This window comes from Rhagoletis zephyria, unplaced genomic scaffold, assembly GCF_001687245.7.
Source record: "Rhagoletis zephyria isolate East Lansing unplaced genomic scaffold, Rhagoletis_zephyria_1.1 Rzeph_scaffold_01568, whole genome shotgun sequence".
In the NCBI taxonomy this organism is placed as follows: domain Eukaryota; kingdom Metazoa; phylum Arthropoda; class Insecta; order Diptera; family Tephritidae; genus Rhagoletis; species Rhagoletis zephyria.
The window spans coordinates 63244-79116 of NW_016158652.1; the positions used below are offsets into that span (position 1 = coordinate 63244).

General features: G+C 37.3%; 1 long non-coding RNA gene across 1 annotated transcript in view; it reads left to right on the top strand.

Annotated features, from left to right (window-relative positions):
- Positions 1–15061, top strand: part of LOC108364480 (uncharacterized) — a 21948-nt gene extending 6887 nt beyond the window's left edge. Inside the window, exon 3 of the long non-coding RNA XR_001847759.1 lies at positions 14965–15061. This is a non-coding gene — a long non-coding RNA (uncharacterized LOC108364480). The remainder of the gene's footprint in view (positions 1–14964) is intronic.
- Positions 15062–15873: the final 812 nt, after the last annotated feature.

Genomic DNA, 15873 nt, shown 5'->3' on the forward strand with positions numbered 1-15873 from the left:
GCACCAAATATTTATTTGTTTACTTATTTTAAGGGAGATGGCAATCTTCTGGTCTCACATTTTGAGTACAAAAATCTCAACCCTGATACAACAGATAGTATTAGTACTGAATGATAATGACAGATTGCATTCACATAAACGTACAATCATACATGATTGAGTTTTGTTTTTGCATTCACATTCTCTATGTGAATGGGTGTCAACCATTCCATAACACACTACATATTTTGTGTTTACAATTTGTAACCAATCTCAAGAGTGGTTGTTAAATTTTTTAAATCAAACAATCACATTTTTGAAACGAAAAAAATGAGAATGCACACTCAATTGATTCAATCATTACACAGCTCTGTGGTATACCCATCCTCTTCCAGGCTGGTGTAAGTGGAGAGGAAGTACCCGCCCTTTCAAGCTCCTCTGCCTTTTCATTTCCTCGTACGTCACTGTGCCCCGGTACCCATATCAGGTGCAAAGCGAACTGCTCTGCCATCACATTAAGTGATTTGCGGCAGTTGGCAACTGTTTCCGAATTTATATATATCTCCGTAGTGGAGATAACAGCTAGTTTTAGGCTGTCAACGGGTTCATGTTTGGCTGCCAATTCGGCTTAAAAGACACTAAAATGGTCAGGTAGTCAGAATGATCTTTTTATTCCCAATTTCTCCGAGTAGACGCCTCCTACTACCCTATTTTCTAGTTTGGAGCCGTCCGTGTAGAATCTTATGGCATCTCTAGACCCCGGAACTCCTTCGAGCCATGATTCTTTGCTAGGTAGCGTTACACTATAACCTAGTGAAAGTGAACCTTGGTACACAGTAGCCCGTTGTACTCGGTAGTTGTCGGATTCTCAGAATTGTGGTGTGACCACAACGAGCCGCTTTCCAGCTTTTAAACCCCTGTAGTGTTAGGGCTGCAAACGCAGCGTATTGTCGTCCCATAATATCTATGGGTATGATGTTGAGGATCGTATTCATTGCCATAGTAGGTGTTGTGCGGAGAGCACCACTAATGCAGATCAGGGCCGTTCTCTCCACTTTTTGTAATTTAATACTGTTTACTTTATTCCCCAGCACTGGCCACCATACCACTACCCCGTACAGGAGTATGGGCCTCACCACGACGGTGTATATCCAGTGCACTAGCTTCGGGGTTAAACCCCATTTTTGGCCGATTGCTCTCCTGCAGCTGTATAGGGCAACCGTGGCCTTCCGCACCCGCTCTTCGCACTTGTGCACAAGGGTATTATAACTTTGTTCACATAACGGTTGTTTGCAACAGGCAAAACGAATCGAGATAGATATAGACAAATGTATACATAAATGATCAGAATGAATAGAGAAATCGATTAAGCGGTGACTGTCTGTCCGTCCGTCCGTCTGTCCGCCTGTGCACACGATAAATCGAGTGAAAATTGAGATATCTTAACGAAACTTGGTACGTGCACTTCTTTCTGGCGTAGGACGGATGATATTGAAAATCGGCAAAATCGGACAATAACCACGCCTACCTCCCATATAACGGTAATTTTCAGAAATACGAAAACTGTGATATTTTAGTAACTACTGAAGATTATTCACTCAAAATTGACATTTGCAATAAGTCTTAGACGAAAAAAAAATAATATTATACATTTTTGGAAAATGGGCGTAGCCACGCGCACTTATGGCTACATATGTATATTTGGGCAACCGCTGCACCAATTTCTCTCAAACTTGGCACAGTATACCAAATGGCCGAAAATTTTTGAAATCGGACAATAACCACGCCCACATACCATACAACGGCAATTTAGAGAAATACGAAATCTTCGATAAATCAGTAAATATTAAAGCTAATTTATTCAAAATTAATGCTTGCAATAATTTTTACCAATAAATACGTTTATGATAAAATTTGGGAAAGTGGGCGTGGCACCGCCCACTTCTGATCACATATATGTATCTCGGTAACCGTTCTGCCAATTTGTACCAAACTCGGTGTGGTTATTGTGCTTGCCATATAGAAAGAAAACGTTGAAAATTATTGAAATCGGACTAAAATAACGGCCGCTTTTCATATAACGGTAAATTTCAGAAATGCTTGAAACTTCAATATTTCGAAATTTAAGGAGCTAATTTACTCAAAATTTATACACTCCTGCTTACCATGTATCGATAGCTTTCGGAAAGGTGAAAAACAGATATTTAATACTTGTGCCGGGTATTTAATGTTCGGCTCCGCCCAAACTTAGACTTTCTTACTTGTTTGTTTTAAGCTAGTGACCCAAATACATATAAACTGGGACGCGTCATTTTAGCTGATTAAAAAGTTACAAATTTTGCTGAAATTTTGCAGAATTTTCATAATTTTTACACAAAGTGTGAAATCTGTTTGTAGTATATCGTTGGCTGAATGGAAGATCGACCTATCTCGGCAGCCAGTTCGAAAACGCCCTATCTCAGAAAATTTTTAAACAACGCCACTAACTTCAAATTTTTTTTTTTTACTTTTCAAGAAACAAAAATTTGTCTGCTAGTGAATCTGGTGGCATGATTTTAGTTAATTGTCATAAAGTTGTTAAAAGTGAGCTGGTCGGCAACAACAATGAATGCCAATAAATTAAACTACCTTCTGTGTTTGTATCATGACGTTTTCTTTTCTCGAAATAATGTTGCCCTGTTTTCCTCAGCCCTTTCACAGCTTTACGTGTTCATTTCACAAAATATTGCCCTCCGACTAAGCAAAAGTGCCATACTTTCTGCTAATTTAGCCATTTTTCGGGACAAAAAGCAACCTACTGAAAATGTTCCAATATTTATAAGAAGGCAAAATTGTTTAATAGAAAAGAAAACGCCATAAGTTTTTAATTTATCTCTGTTTTTTTTTTATTTAAGTAATACAAACATGACTTCTGATGTAAAGCTTAGCTACGTATAACGACAGTTTCCTCTGTTAAACAAAAATAAAGTGCAAGATCATCCGCATACGCAATAACCTTACAGCCACCCCCCTCCATNCTTAGACGAAAAAAAAATAATATTATACATTTTTGGAAAATGGGCGTAGCCACGCGCACTTATGGCTACATATGTATATTTGGGCAACCGCTGCACCAATTTCTCTCAAACTTGGCACAGTATACCAAATGGCCGAAAATTTTTGAAATCGGACAATAACCACGCCCACATACCATACAACGGCAATTTAGAGAAATACGAAATCTTCGATAAATCAGTAAATATTAAAGCTAATTTATTCAAAATTAATGCTTGCAATAATTTTTACCAATAAATACGTTTATGATAAAATTTGGGAAAGTGGGCGTGGCACCGCCCACTTCTGATCACATATATGTATCTCGGTAACCGTTCTGCCAATTTGTACCAAACTCGGTGTGGTTATTGTGCTTGCCATATAGAAAGAAAACGTTGAAAATTATTGAAATCGGACTAAAATAACGGCCGCTTTTCATATAACGGTAAATTTCAGAAATGCTTGAAACTTCAATATTTCGAAATTTAAGGAGCTAATTTACTCAAAATTTATACACTCCTGCTTACCATGTATCGATAGCTTTCGGAAAGGTGAAAAACAGATATTTAATACTTGTGCCGGGTATTTAATGTTCGGCTCCGCCCAAACTTAGACTTTCTTACTTGTTTGTTTTAAGCTAGTGACCCAAATACATATAAACTGGGACGCGTCATTTTAGCTGATTAAAAAGTTACAAATTTTGCTGAAATTTTGCAGAATTTTCATAATTTTTACACAAAGTGTGAAATCTGTTTGTAGTATATCGTTGGCTGAATGGAAGATCGACCTATCTCGGCAGCCAGTTCGAAAACGCCCTATCTCAGAAAATTTTTAAACAACGCCACTAACTTCAAATTTTTTTTTTTTACTTTTCAAGAAACAAAAATTTGTCTGCTAGTGAATCTGGTGGCATGATTTTAGTTAATTGTCATAAAGTTGTTAAAAGTGAGCTGGTCGGCAACAACAATGAATGCCAATAAATTAAACTACCTTCTGTGTTTGTATCATGACGTTTTCTTTTCTCGAAATAATGTTGCCCTGTTTTCCTCAGCCCTTTCACAGCTTTACGTGTTCATTTCACAAAATATTGCCCTCCGACTAAGCAAAAGTGCCATACTTTCTGCTAATTTAGCCATTTTTCGGGACAAAAAGCAACCTACTGAAAATGTTCCAATATTTATAAGAAGGCAAAATTGTTTAATAGAAAAGAAAACGCCATAAGTTTTTAATTTATCTCTGTTTTTTTTTTATTTAAGTAATACAAACATGACTTCTGATGTAAAGCTTAGCTACGTATAACGACAGTTTCCTCTGTTAAACAAAAATAAAGTGCAAGATCATCCGCATACGCAATAACCTTACAGCCACCCCCCTCCATGCCACACAGCAGTGAGTTTACCGCTGCTACCCATAATAGAGGGATAGGACTTACCCTTGCGGGGTGCCCCTCTCTACGATCCTGGTCAACGATACCCCCGTCAGCTCCGCCCGAACCACTCTGCATCTCAGCATTTGGTTTACGAGCGCAACAAAGCGCGAGTCGATGCCCAGGCCCGTCAGTGCTGCCGTTATCGTGCCCGGCATGATGTTGTTTAAGGAGCCCTCTATATCCAGGAAGGCTGCTAGCGTATATTCTTTGATGTCTAGTGATCCTTCTATATACGACACTATTTCATGTAGCGCCATTTCTGTAGATCTACCTTTCGTATAAGTATGTTGTTTGGTAGAGAGTCCGTCACCAACCGACTCTCTGATACGGACCTCCACCAGTCTCTACATAACCTTCAATTGAAATGACGACAAGGTGATGGGCCTGAAATCCTTTGGGTTGTTGTGGGACACCTTCCCTGCCTTGGGGATGAACACCACTCTTGATTCCCTCCACTTTCTAGGGATATGATTAAGAGCTAATACTCCCTTAATTATAGCGTGTAGCCACGCTGAGCTTAGCTGAAGTGTTAGCTGCAGCTGTATGGGGGCAATTCCATCCGGACCTGGTGATTTATAGGGCTTAAACGTCCCAATAGACCAGATGACCTTTTCCCTAGTGGGGAAATCTCTAGTGACCGAAAGATCTCCAGTTAGATGTGGCTGTATCGGCATCCTATCCGTGGGACCCGGGAAGTATGTGCAAAGAAGCAGATCCAGTGATTGCTCCTCGGTCCAGGAGCCGTCAGGTCTTTGCAAGCATCCTGGGGCTTTCTGGGCAGCACCTGAGAGTATCTTTCTGAGCCTGCCTGCCTCTGAGTTAGACTCCACCCCGTTGCAGAAGTCTTTCCATGAGGTTTTTTCGACCTTCTTAGGAGCTTCTTGTACTCCCGTAACGTTATCTTGTAGGTCTCCCAATTTCCCTCACTACCAGACGCAGTAGCGATTGAAAATTTTCCTGCAGTTCTTGCGTGAAATCCTGATTTCTTCACTCCACCAGGGTGGCTTTTTCCTACCCCGGTGCTGCTTTTTGGGGCATGCAATGTCTATTGCCTTACTGCAGGCCTCTATCTTGTGGCAAAAGCCTATCCAGCTCTTTCCGGTACATATGCCAGTTGGCATTTCGCAAGTTTCTAGTTAGAGGAGCCTTGGGCATTCCCCGTACTACCACGAGTTGGATATATCGGTGGTCGGAAAAGGAGTGCTCCTAGAGCACCTTCTACTGCCCGGCAAGACATTCCGCATTCTCAGAGATAAGGGTAATGTCCAGAGCTTCCCTTCGGGATTTTGTAATAAAAGTGGGATCGTTCCCCCTATTTGCTTACAAGCTTAGAACTAAGTATGAAATTAAAGAGTAACTCACCCCGTTCGTTATCATCGGAGCTGCCCCAGGTGTGATGGTGAGCATTCGCATAACCTCCCAAAATTAACGCTTCTCTTGTGCTGGCCACTAGGTCTTTAATGCAGATAGTTGGCACCTCCTTGTCGTGCGCTAGGTACATGGATGCCATCTTGATTGGTCGTCCGTTTACACTTAGACTGACCGCTGTTTTGTCCTCGTCGATAAATTGTGGAAGAAAGAGACACTTTAGTGTGATACTTATCAATACGAACGTCCTTAGTTTCCCCGTTGAGGCTCCACTTACCAGTCTGTAGCCCGGCGCTTTCAGCCCACAAATGTTTTGTCCCACCACCCAAGGTTCTTGGATTAGGTCGACGTCGGCTGCCCCTTTAGCTGTTAGATGGAGCAGCAGTCCAGCTGAAGCTGCTTTACAGTGGTGAAAGTTAAAATGCAGTACCTTCACCATCTTGGCCGTTACCGCCCACGTCGCCTATTAGGGTGGAGTTGACCGCGTCTTCCGACATCTCGATCAACTCCTCCTCCGTATAAAGCCGAAGCATGCGTCCGACCCCCAGCGAAGACGTCGATGAGCATAACCCCCGGTCAGGTCGTCCATCGGATCAACCTGCTCGGATTCCTCCTCCAGCTTCACGTCGCTGTTGGCCTCCTCCGGATCTACTTCCGCGATCAGGTTCTTCGCTGCGTTTAAATCGTTGCTGTAGACCTTAATTTTGGCCATGTCACAGCCGTAACGTATGACCCCGCTCTTTTGCTCCAACAACTCTATGGAGTCCTTATTTAGAAGCAGGACAACCTGCATCGTCGCTTTACCGCTTTCNTTTTGCTCCAGCAACTCTATGGAGTTCTTATTAAGAAGCAGGACAACCTGCATCGTCACTTTACTTTCATTAATTTTTACCACCTTCCAATTTTCGGTAGGTGGCTCCGAGTTGTAGAGCCTTATGGTTTGCAGGATCCTTTCCAGTTCCGATGGCCTGCAAAGCAACCATGCTCTCGCTCTCGGTCGCACCGGTAGGTCATTGAAGTCGACCGCCCTGAGCTTCGCACCAGGGTAGACTTCTCCAATGCCTGCGACTGTCTTCTTATAGATCTCCGCTGATCTAGCATCTTCGCATGCTATAACCCGGATGTTATTTTGGAACCACCCCGCTCACTTGCAGGTTGGCGGAGGTCCCGGATTCTCCAACATAATGGTAATAGCAATGTCGGCCATCGCGGCCTTAACCCACTTCCATTGCTGCGTCATGGTGAGGGTGTCTTCATTGCTCGCATCACTGACACCAAGCAGAGTCTGCTCCTTGGCTACTTCAGCAAAAGAAGGCTCCTGCATTCTGACCCTCTGAACCTCCCTGCACTGAAAGGTTAGTAGCAGTTATTTTTTACAGGCATCAAATCGGAAGCATACAACACCCCATTGGTAGAGGGCTTCGGGTGTACGAATTTGCTGTAACATCAGGAGTTGAAGACTTGCTCTAGCTGCTAGTCTCTTAAAATTTCCTCCAATCACGTCGTACTTAAGCAGATTTCCTATGTAAACTTGCAACAAAGCTCAATTCTGCCATTTCCTTGAAGGGATTTTCATGATTTCAGACCTTTAGTAAAGTTAATATCATTTATTCATATTGTTTTTGTTTTTACACACATTTCCTCTTTCAAAAATATACAATTTCATAAAATTTCAATGTCTATCATATTGCTCGAGCGTTAGACGATCTAGAATCCAAACGCATAAGTAGCCCATTACGCCCATTTGGGTACTTAAATTTGACATTATAGACAATGTTTTTATGTAAAAATAAAATTTTTTAAAAATGCTATAAACAAAAAGAAAAATGTTTACTTAATTTCTTTGTGGCTGCGGTGACATGAAATGCCTCATATTGTCAATGGCTGGTTTACGGCATACTGTGCACAAAATGTTCTTTAGCAGGCTGCGCAACAAAACAAACACTTCAGCATTCGAAGCAGTGTTGCCAGGTCTTCGGCATGAGAAAACGTCCCTCTTGGTCTGAAAAAACGTCATTTCCTACCCAAAAACGTCTTTTTCAATTGAATGTACAAAAAATTGTTCTTATTTACCTTTTATTGTATACAAAGGTACATATTGAGCCCTAACCGCCAAAATAACGTAAGCGACATTTTTTTCAAAATTTTCTTTTTGATGCAGAAATATTCCTAGAGCATCTCTGCATCAAAAGGAAAATTTTGTCGCTTAAGTTATTTTGGCGTTTAGGGCTCGATATGTACGTAATATATATTAAAATGCCATTTCGACATTCGTTAATACAAAAATCATTTTATTCATATCTACACTTGTGATCAACTGATTAAGTCATCAATATTTTAATAGATTTTGGCTGCTTCTCTTTCGTTTATTTAATGTTTATTATTTTTCCATAAAAGCCAAGCTCATTAACAAACAAAATATAAATCCACAAAAATTGTGCAAAATTTATAAAGAATCTGCAAATTTTCAGCCGGATTTTAAACTTTTTATTCAGAGTTTTTAGAATTTTTTGAGTATGCATTTTGATAGCCCATTAAATTTCAAGGCAATAATGTGCAAGTTTAAAGGGGCTAAATAATCGCGTTAATTTAAAAAAAAATTTTTTTTCTTGTAGTCATTTGGTTAGGGGCTGGTTGTCGAAAATGCTAAATTACGTTCTGCTAAGAAGGAGCATAGCAATAGGTCAATATCAAAAAATTGTTACGAATTGTTTCTAGTACTTGCAAGTTTTTCCTGGGAATGCATTCAATAACCCAAAACATTTGCAAGAGGGAGCGAATTCGAAAGCGTAACTATCCGAGAAAGCTGCAAATTCTTGCAAGTAAAAATTTTACTAGCAGGAATTCGCACCAGTCAAAAAGTAAGGCTATGTTTCAAATTCAAATGTAAACAAACTGTTGAAGAGGATGATTTGATGGAACANTACCTTTTATTGTATACAAAGGTACATATTGAGCCCTAACCGCCAAAATAACGTAAGCGACATTTTTTTCAAAATTTTCTTTTTGATGCAGAAATATTCCTAGAGCATCTCTGCATCAAAAGGAAAATTTTGTCGCTTAAGTTATTTTGGCGTTTAGGGCTCGATATGTACGTAATATATATTAAAATGCCATTTCGACATTCGTTAATACAAAAATCATTTTATTCATATCTACACTTGTGATCAACTGATTAAGTCATCAATATTTTAATAGATTTTGGCTGCTTCTCTTTCGTTTATTTAATGTTTATTATTTTTCCATAAAAGCCAAGCTCATTAACAAACAAAATATAAATCCACAAAAATTGTGCAAAATTTATAAAGAATCTGCAAATTTTCAGCCGGATTTTAAACTTTTTATTCAGAGTTTTTAGAATTTTTTGAGTATGCATTTTGATAGCCCATTAAATTTCAAGGCAATAATGTGCAAGTTTAAAGGGGCTAAATAATCGCGTTAATTTAAAAAAAAATTTTTTTTCTTGTAGTCATTTGGTTAGGGGCTGGTTGTCGAAAATGCTAAATTACGTTCTGCTAAGAAGGAGCATAGCAATAGGTCAATATCAAAAAATTGTTACGAATTGTTTCTAGTACTTGCAAGTTTTTCCTGGGAATGCATTCAATAACCCAAAACATTTGCAAGAGGGAGCGAATTCGAAAGCGTAACTATCCGAGAAAGCTGCAAATTCTTGCAAGTAAAAATTTTACTAGCAGGAATTCGCACCAGTCAAAAAGTAAGGCTATGTTTCAAATTCAAATGTAAACAAACTGTTGAAGAGGATGATTTGATGGAACAGAATTAGCGAAATGAAAATATGGATGAAAAATTTAAATCTATTGTATATTTTTTTATTTTTATGACGATGAGAACTATTCCCAATTAAAAAGAAAATTGCGCGCCAAAACTTAACCGTCAGAAAGTGTCAAAATGGCTTAAGTTGCAAGTTTTTACTAGTTTTGCGTTCAATAACTTTTTCTGAAAATTTTCTCTNGGAAAATTTTGTCGCTTAAGTTATTTTGGCGTTTAGGGCTCGATATGTACGTAATATATATTAAAATGCCATTTCGACATTCGTTAATACAAAAATCATTTTATTCATATCTACACTTGTGATCAACTGATTAAGTCATCAATATTTTAATAGATTTTGGCTGCTTCTCTTTCGTTTATTTAATGTTTATTATTTTTCCATAAAAGCCAAGCTCATTAACAAACAAAATATAAATCCACAAAAATTGTGCAAAATTTATAAAGAATCTGCAAATTTTCAGCCGGATTTTAAACTTTTTATTCAGAGTTTTTAGAATTTTTTGAGTATGCATTTTGATAGCCCATTAAATTTCAAGGCAATAATGTGCAAGTTTAAAGGGGCTAAATAATCGCGTTAATTTAAAAAAAAATTTTTTTTCTTGTAGTCATTTGGTTAGGGGCTGGTTGTCGAAAATGCTAAATTACGTTCTGCTAAGAAGGAGCATAGCAATAGGTCAATATCAAAAAATTGTTACGAATTGTTTCTAGTACTTGCAAGTTTTTCCTGGGAATGCATTCAATAACCCAAAACATTTGCAAGAGGGAGCGAATTCGAAAGCGTAACTATCCGAGAAAGCTGCAAATTCTTGCAAGTAAAAATTTTACTAGCAGGAATTCGCACCAGTCAAAAAGTAAGGCTATGTTTCAAATTCAAATGTAAACAAACTGTTGAAGAGGATGATTTGATGGAACAGAATTAGCGAAATGAAAATATGGATGAAAAATTTAAATCTATTGTATATTTTTTTATTTTTATGACGATGAGAACTATTCCCAATTAAAAAGAAAATTGCGCGCCAAAACTTAACCGTCAGAAAGTGTCAAAATGGCTTAAGTTGCAAGTTTTTACTAGTTTTGCGTTCAATAACTTTTTCTGAAAATTTTCTCTTGCTCTCAATTTTACTCTCTATTTTTTTTACGCTCTCGCTGCAAGTACTTACTAGAAAAGTTATTGAATGGACCTAATATTTCAGTATTTTTTGTGTTCATTACATTTTCAATGAAGTCTTAAAAAAGTCGCCTACTTTTTTCTGACTTTTTTGCTGCACAGCTTTGATGCTTTTGCGAGCGTGCATGCTGCAATAGATCGGCTCTTCCTGAATTGGCTTTTAATGTGCAATTGCAAACAGTACAGCAATCCTCGTAACCTCAAGTGTTTACACAACCAGCCTTTGAACACGGGATCCTTAGTCTAAGAATCCAGAAAAAATCTTTTGAAGCAGCTGCAGCAAAACACAAAGATTGTAAAGATTTATTAAGAAAATAATTCAAAATCAGTTCCACTTATAAGATTTAGTAACAAAGAAAAACTACTGGGAAGTTAAAAAACGTAATTTTTTACACAAAAAACGTCCAAACGTCAACAGGGTACAAAAAACGTCCAAATGACGTTAAAAACGTCAACCTGGCAACGCTGATTCGAAGTAGAGTTTGCTACAGCGGCGACAGCGCTTGAGTTCTATTGTGAAGCAAAATGTAAAACCAAAAAGGAGGGTTGAAGTAAAACAGCAGCAGATCATAGCAAGCACACCGAGTGCACAAGAACATTTGCATGTATGTATGTCAACAAATGAAAGTGGTATACTTGTACCTGCGAGCATATGAGTATTTAAATGAATATGTACTTTGTGTTTTTTTTTTATTAAAAGTGGACTGTTTTTATTATAATAATAGCTAGTTTTAAGTTTTTCCATTAACTTAATTTTATCTTATTTAACCAAATAAAAATTATACACCCCTCTACAAAATGATACTTGCGCCCGGTATGGGCTATTTATTTTTAAATTAATTTTAATTAGATTTTTTAAGGAAAATTGTCTAACCAAAACCATATAAACCCGAATTTCAAACTTTACATACAATGATATATACAATGGCTCTTAAGCAAAAAATTCACTTTTCATAAAATTTTAGGAAAATTGACGTGGCACCGCCTACTTATATCATATATGCGTATATCAAAAACAATTTCACCGATCTCGACCAAGTTTGATATTCACATTGTGCTTGGCCTCCTTAAGCAGCGTGTTGGACGAAAACCACGTGCTCCACCCACTTAACGCTAAGTTCAAAAAACTCAAGGCTAGCTATATTTCAGGGGGGTAATTTTTGCCCGATTTCAAAAATACTCAATACGCTGCTTAAGGAAGCCAAGCACAATGTGCATATCAAATTTGGTCGACATCGGTCAAGGAGTTTTTCATATACGCATATATGATATAAGTAGGCGGATCCACGCCCATTTTCATAAAATTTTATGAAAATAATTTTTTTGCTTAAGAGCCATTGTATATATCAGTTTTGAGTAAATATTGATGAACTCCCTAGCCACACTGCTCAAAAAATCTGCCCGTCCGGTACATACACACAAATACATTTGGTTAAATTGCTTAACTTCGACAATTTGAATGCAGTTCTATCAGGTGAGGTATCAATTTATTCGAAAATAAATGTTCTGTTAAATGAATACCACATATTTGCCAACTTTCATAGACATTTTTGAAATTAGCGATGATCAAAGTTGAAAAAATGAAGAAATATAGGGACGCATTAAAATTTAAACGATTAAAATTCTCAACAAATTAAGTCTAACAACATATTGTTGTATATTTTATAGGTCTATCCAAAATGTTGTCCTTTGCATATTTAATATTATTAAAAATATAAAAAATATAGTATTTATTGTTCCTGAAAGCTTTTACTTTTAATAACATTTAATGAAAAATGCATTTAAATTTATGTTCGAAAGAGTGAAATATTTGTGTATTTATTTTTCCTTTTTATTAATACTCAAAAAATTTAACACTAATTATTGGCAAATCTTTATGGATTTTTTTTGGCATAAATTCAAGATTTTTATAGCACAATATTCTTGAAATCAAAGAATCAGCAAAGAACACACTAAAGAGAAATGTGAAATTTGCGGAATTTGACAATTGAAATGATAAGCCAAAAGGCCGGCAAATCAAAAAACGTGAGTATAAAAAATTGTATATGAAATTTACATACATTTAAACGCCCAAATTATCAACTTGGTGCAGAATATACCATAACTAATTAACTATTTGTCGTTATGGGCGTTGTGGAGCAGGAGCAGCCGACGTGGCCACCAATAAAGTCCAATGAATAAGATGTGATGCGGATCTTTTTGATGAACTGAAGATCTCAGGAGCCTTGCAGGTGGAAGTACATACTTCCCAACAATCGCTGTGGATAGTAGTCGGCCGATGTGATGGTTTTTTGGACGCAACCAGTCAACTGGAAACTACGTCCGATCGCCTACAGGTAACTCTTAAGAGTAAGTAAAATCGACCGTTTAGTAAGCGATGAAGGTGCTGCTAATATGCTACACTCCTTGGAGAGTGAGCCTGGGATTATGCGTACATTATGATTATGTGAGTAAGTGTATAAACAAACAGCTAGTGAGAATGTAATAATTATTACACTCCAATAGTTCTTATTCGAGCGTTGCGTCAGTGCAAGCGTCGAACTACTTTAGATAGACCAATATCGAAAGCTTCAAATGCCTCCAAAATAACAGCGCCGACCAAAACTTGGCAACATAATATAACTCTGGCCACGACTGCGGAAGTTCAGTAACAAAAACTGCCCAAAGCAGTTTGTTACAAACGTGAAACGAAAATAATAATGCATCCAAGGCGAATCTCCTGCTATCACCTTATATTAATTCTCCTTGAATGCATCTATTAATAGTTCTGAGTTCAACACTCAGAAGGCGAAAATTCTATTATAAAAATAAAATTAAAATTATAATAAAAATTATAATTATAATAATTAAAATTATAATAAAATTATATTATATATCCTGTAAAATCCTGCAAAACCTGCCATTCGTACTGCTGCTGAAACGCAACTATTTTCTTCATTTGCTGTGTGTATTATAAGAATAAAAAAGTTTTCGCGAAAGGTAACACCACGCATGACGATATGCTACAATATCTCCAGTGTAACTTAGGGCTTACCCCAGACAATACTGTCATAATAATATCAATACTTGCACACTTTTTCACAAATACATGCATACTTTTTCATTGGAACAATTTTGACAACTAATACGTATATCTTCATTGTCTTGGCAGCATTGTGCAATGTAAACGCGCCGTAAGATGAGGTGTTACCAATTAGTTGGTTTACTGCCCAAATCTGATCTACACTTTACTATATAAACGAAGTGCACCACGCACTTTGGACTTAGAAACGGGAACCGAAGAACATCAGCCAAATTTGATAATCAATTGCTATACGGCATATAACATCATGTTTGGCATACGCAATTGGGAGCACATTGACAAGGTGTGTATGGTGTAGGAGGGGTAAGGGGTTGTTGCAGTTAACAACTGATAAATTGTGGAATTTTTCTTATTTGAGTAGTCCACTTGCAAAGTGCGCTATGTGAAATTTTTTCGATTTCTAGTTTTTGGTGGGTAACGTACCAGAATTTAAAGTAGTTTCATGTCCACTAACAACACAGTGCAAAATCTTTCTATATTCGGAAAGAATTTGCATCAAATGTTAACCTCTCTTGCAAAAGTCGCTATAATGTAGCATCAAATGTTAACTTCTCTTGCAAAAGTCGCTATAATACTTGTTCATACACTTTTAACAGTCTCCATCTTCGTATGAACTTAGAAAACTGCAACAAAACGCGGTAGTTTCGGTGCCTAGTGGAAGAGGTAGTAAAAAAGAAACAGACCAATCTTCATGGAGGAGAGAACGCGAAAAGCTAGCTATGTAAAAATTACTTTTTCAAAACTTGCTGTATACTTGCCATACTGCAATTTTATTTTTTAATGTTATTAGGTGCTTATTTATCCAAATTTTCAGGTAATAAAAAAAATATACAGTTTGGATGTTACCTGTTGTCGTAGACGTTTTTTAATTTATGGCTTACTTTTCTAAATTAACATAACGCTGTTTGCAAGTGAACTACTCATTTGTTTTTGTTTTTGGTTACGTTTTATTGTTTGGACTTCGCGTCATCTAATCAATGACACGCTACAATGGCTTCACGATCGGTACTCGTTTAAAGTGATACCGCCAATGGGCCAGATTTTAGCGAGTCAATTGCAGCCCTATCAGTATCTGGTAGAGAATTTGGCAATTTCCGAAGCAAATGATTGAAGATGCCCTGTGGGGAAACGAACTAGCGCGGAACTGGTTCGTTTCTAGTGCGTTTGGAACCATGACTAGTACGCGTTAATTCTCTTTTGCATGCTAGCGACTGGCGAATTTAACATTGCGATGTCCTAGGAAGTGTCAATTGTCCCCCGTTGCATCCCTTTGGCTCTAGTTCCGAACCAGTTCTAAATTCGACAGAAAAGATCTAGTTCGTTTTGCACCCCTTTTTCTATAGCTCCGAACCAGTTCCAAATTCGACAGATGAGATCTAGTTCGTTCTGCATCCCCTTTTCTGTAGTTCTAAACCAGTTCCTAATTCGACAGATTAGATCTAGTTCGATCTGCATCCATTTTTTATAGTTCCCAACCTGTTATAAATTCGTCACCTTAGATCTACATTTCTAATCAGGCTTCTCGAAACATTTCCCTTTTATATCAAATTCGATCGGTTGAAGGAAGGACAATACCATCACAAATGTTTAAACGCATATATTAAAAATTGATAAACCACATTAGTAGTAGTCAGTTCTTTTTAAGTTTATGTGTATATGAAGTACTTTGAAAGTTTTTGTCGTACTTAATGTAAATAAGATATACAGTCAGTCAATAAAGTTTAGGTACAGCGAAGTTTTTACAATACCGGCAACTATTTTTTAAATGTTTTATTTTTCCCTAATTTTTTATAAAAATATGATTAATTCTACACCATAAACCCCAAAAATCAGAGTTCCAAACATTATACAAAGTTAAAGAAATATTGCAATTTCCACTCTTTAGAAAAAAGTTAAGTACGCAGTTTTTAGCCCATTCAATTTAAGTATAACAGAGTGCAAGTTTGAGGTAGCTATGACTTACCATTAATATTTAGCTTTTTTTTTTGTTGTTTGGTAAGTCCTAGCTTCCTCATACTTGCA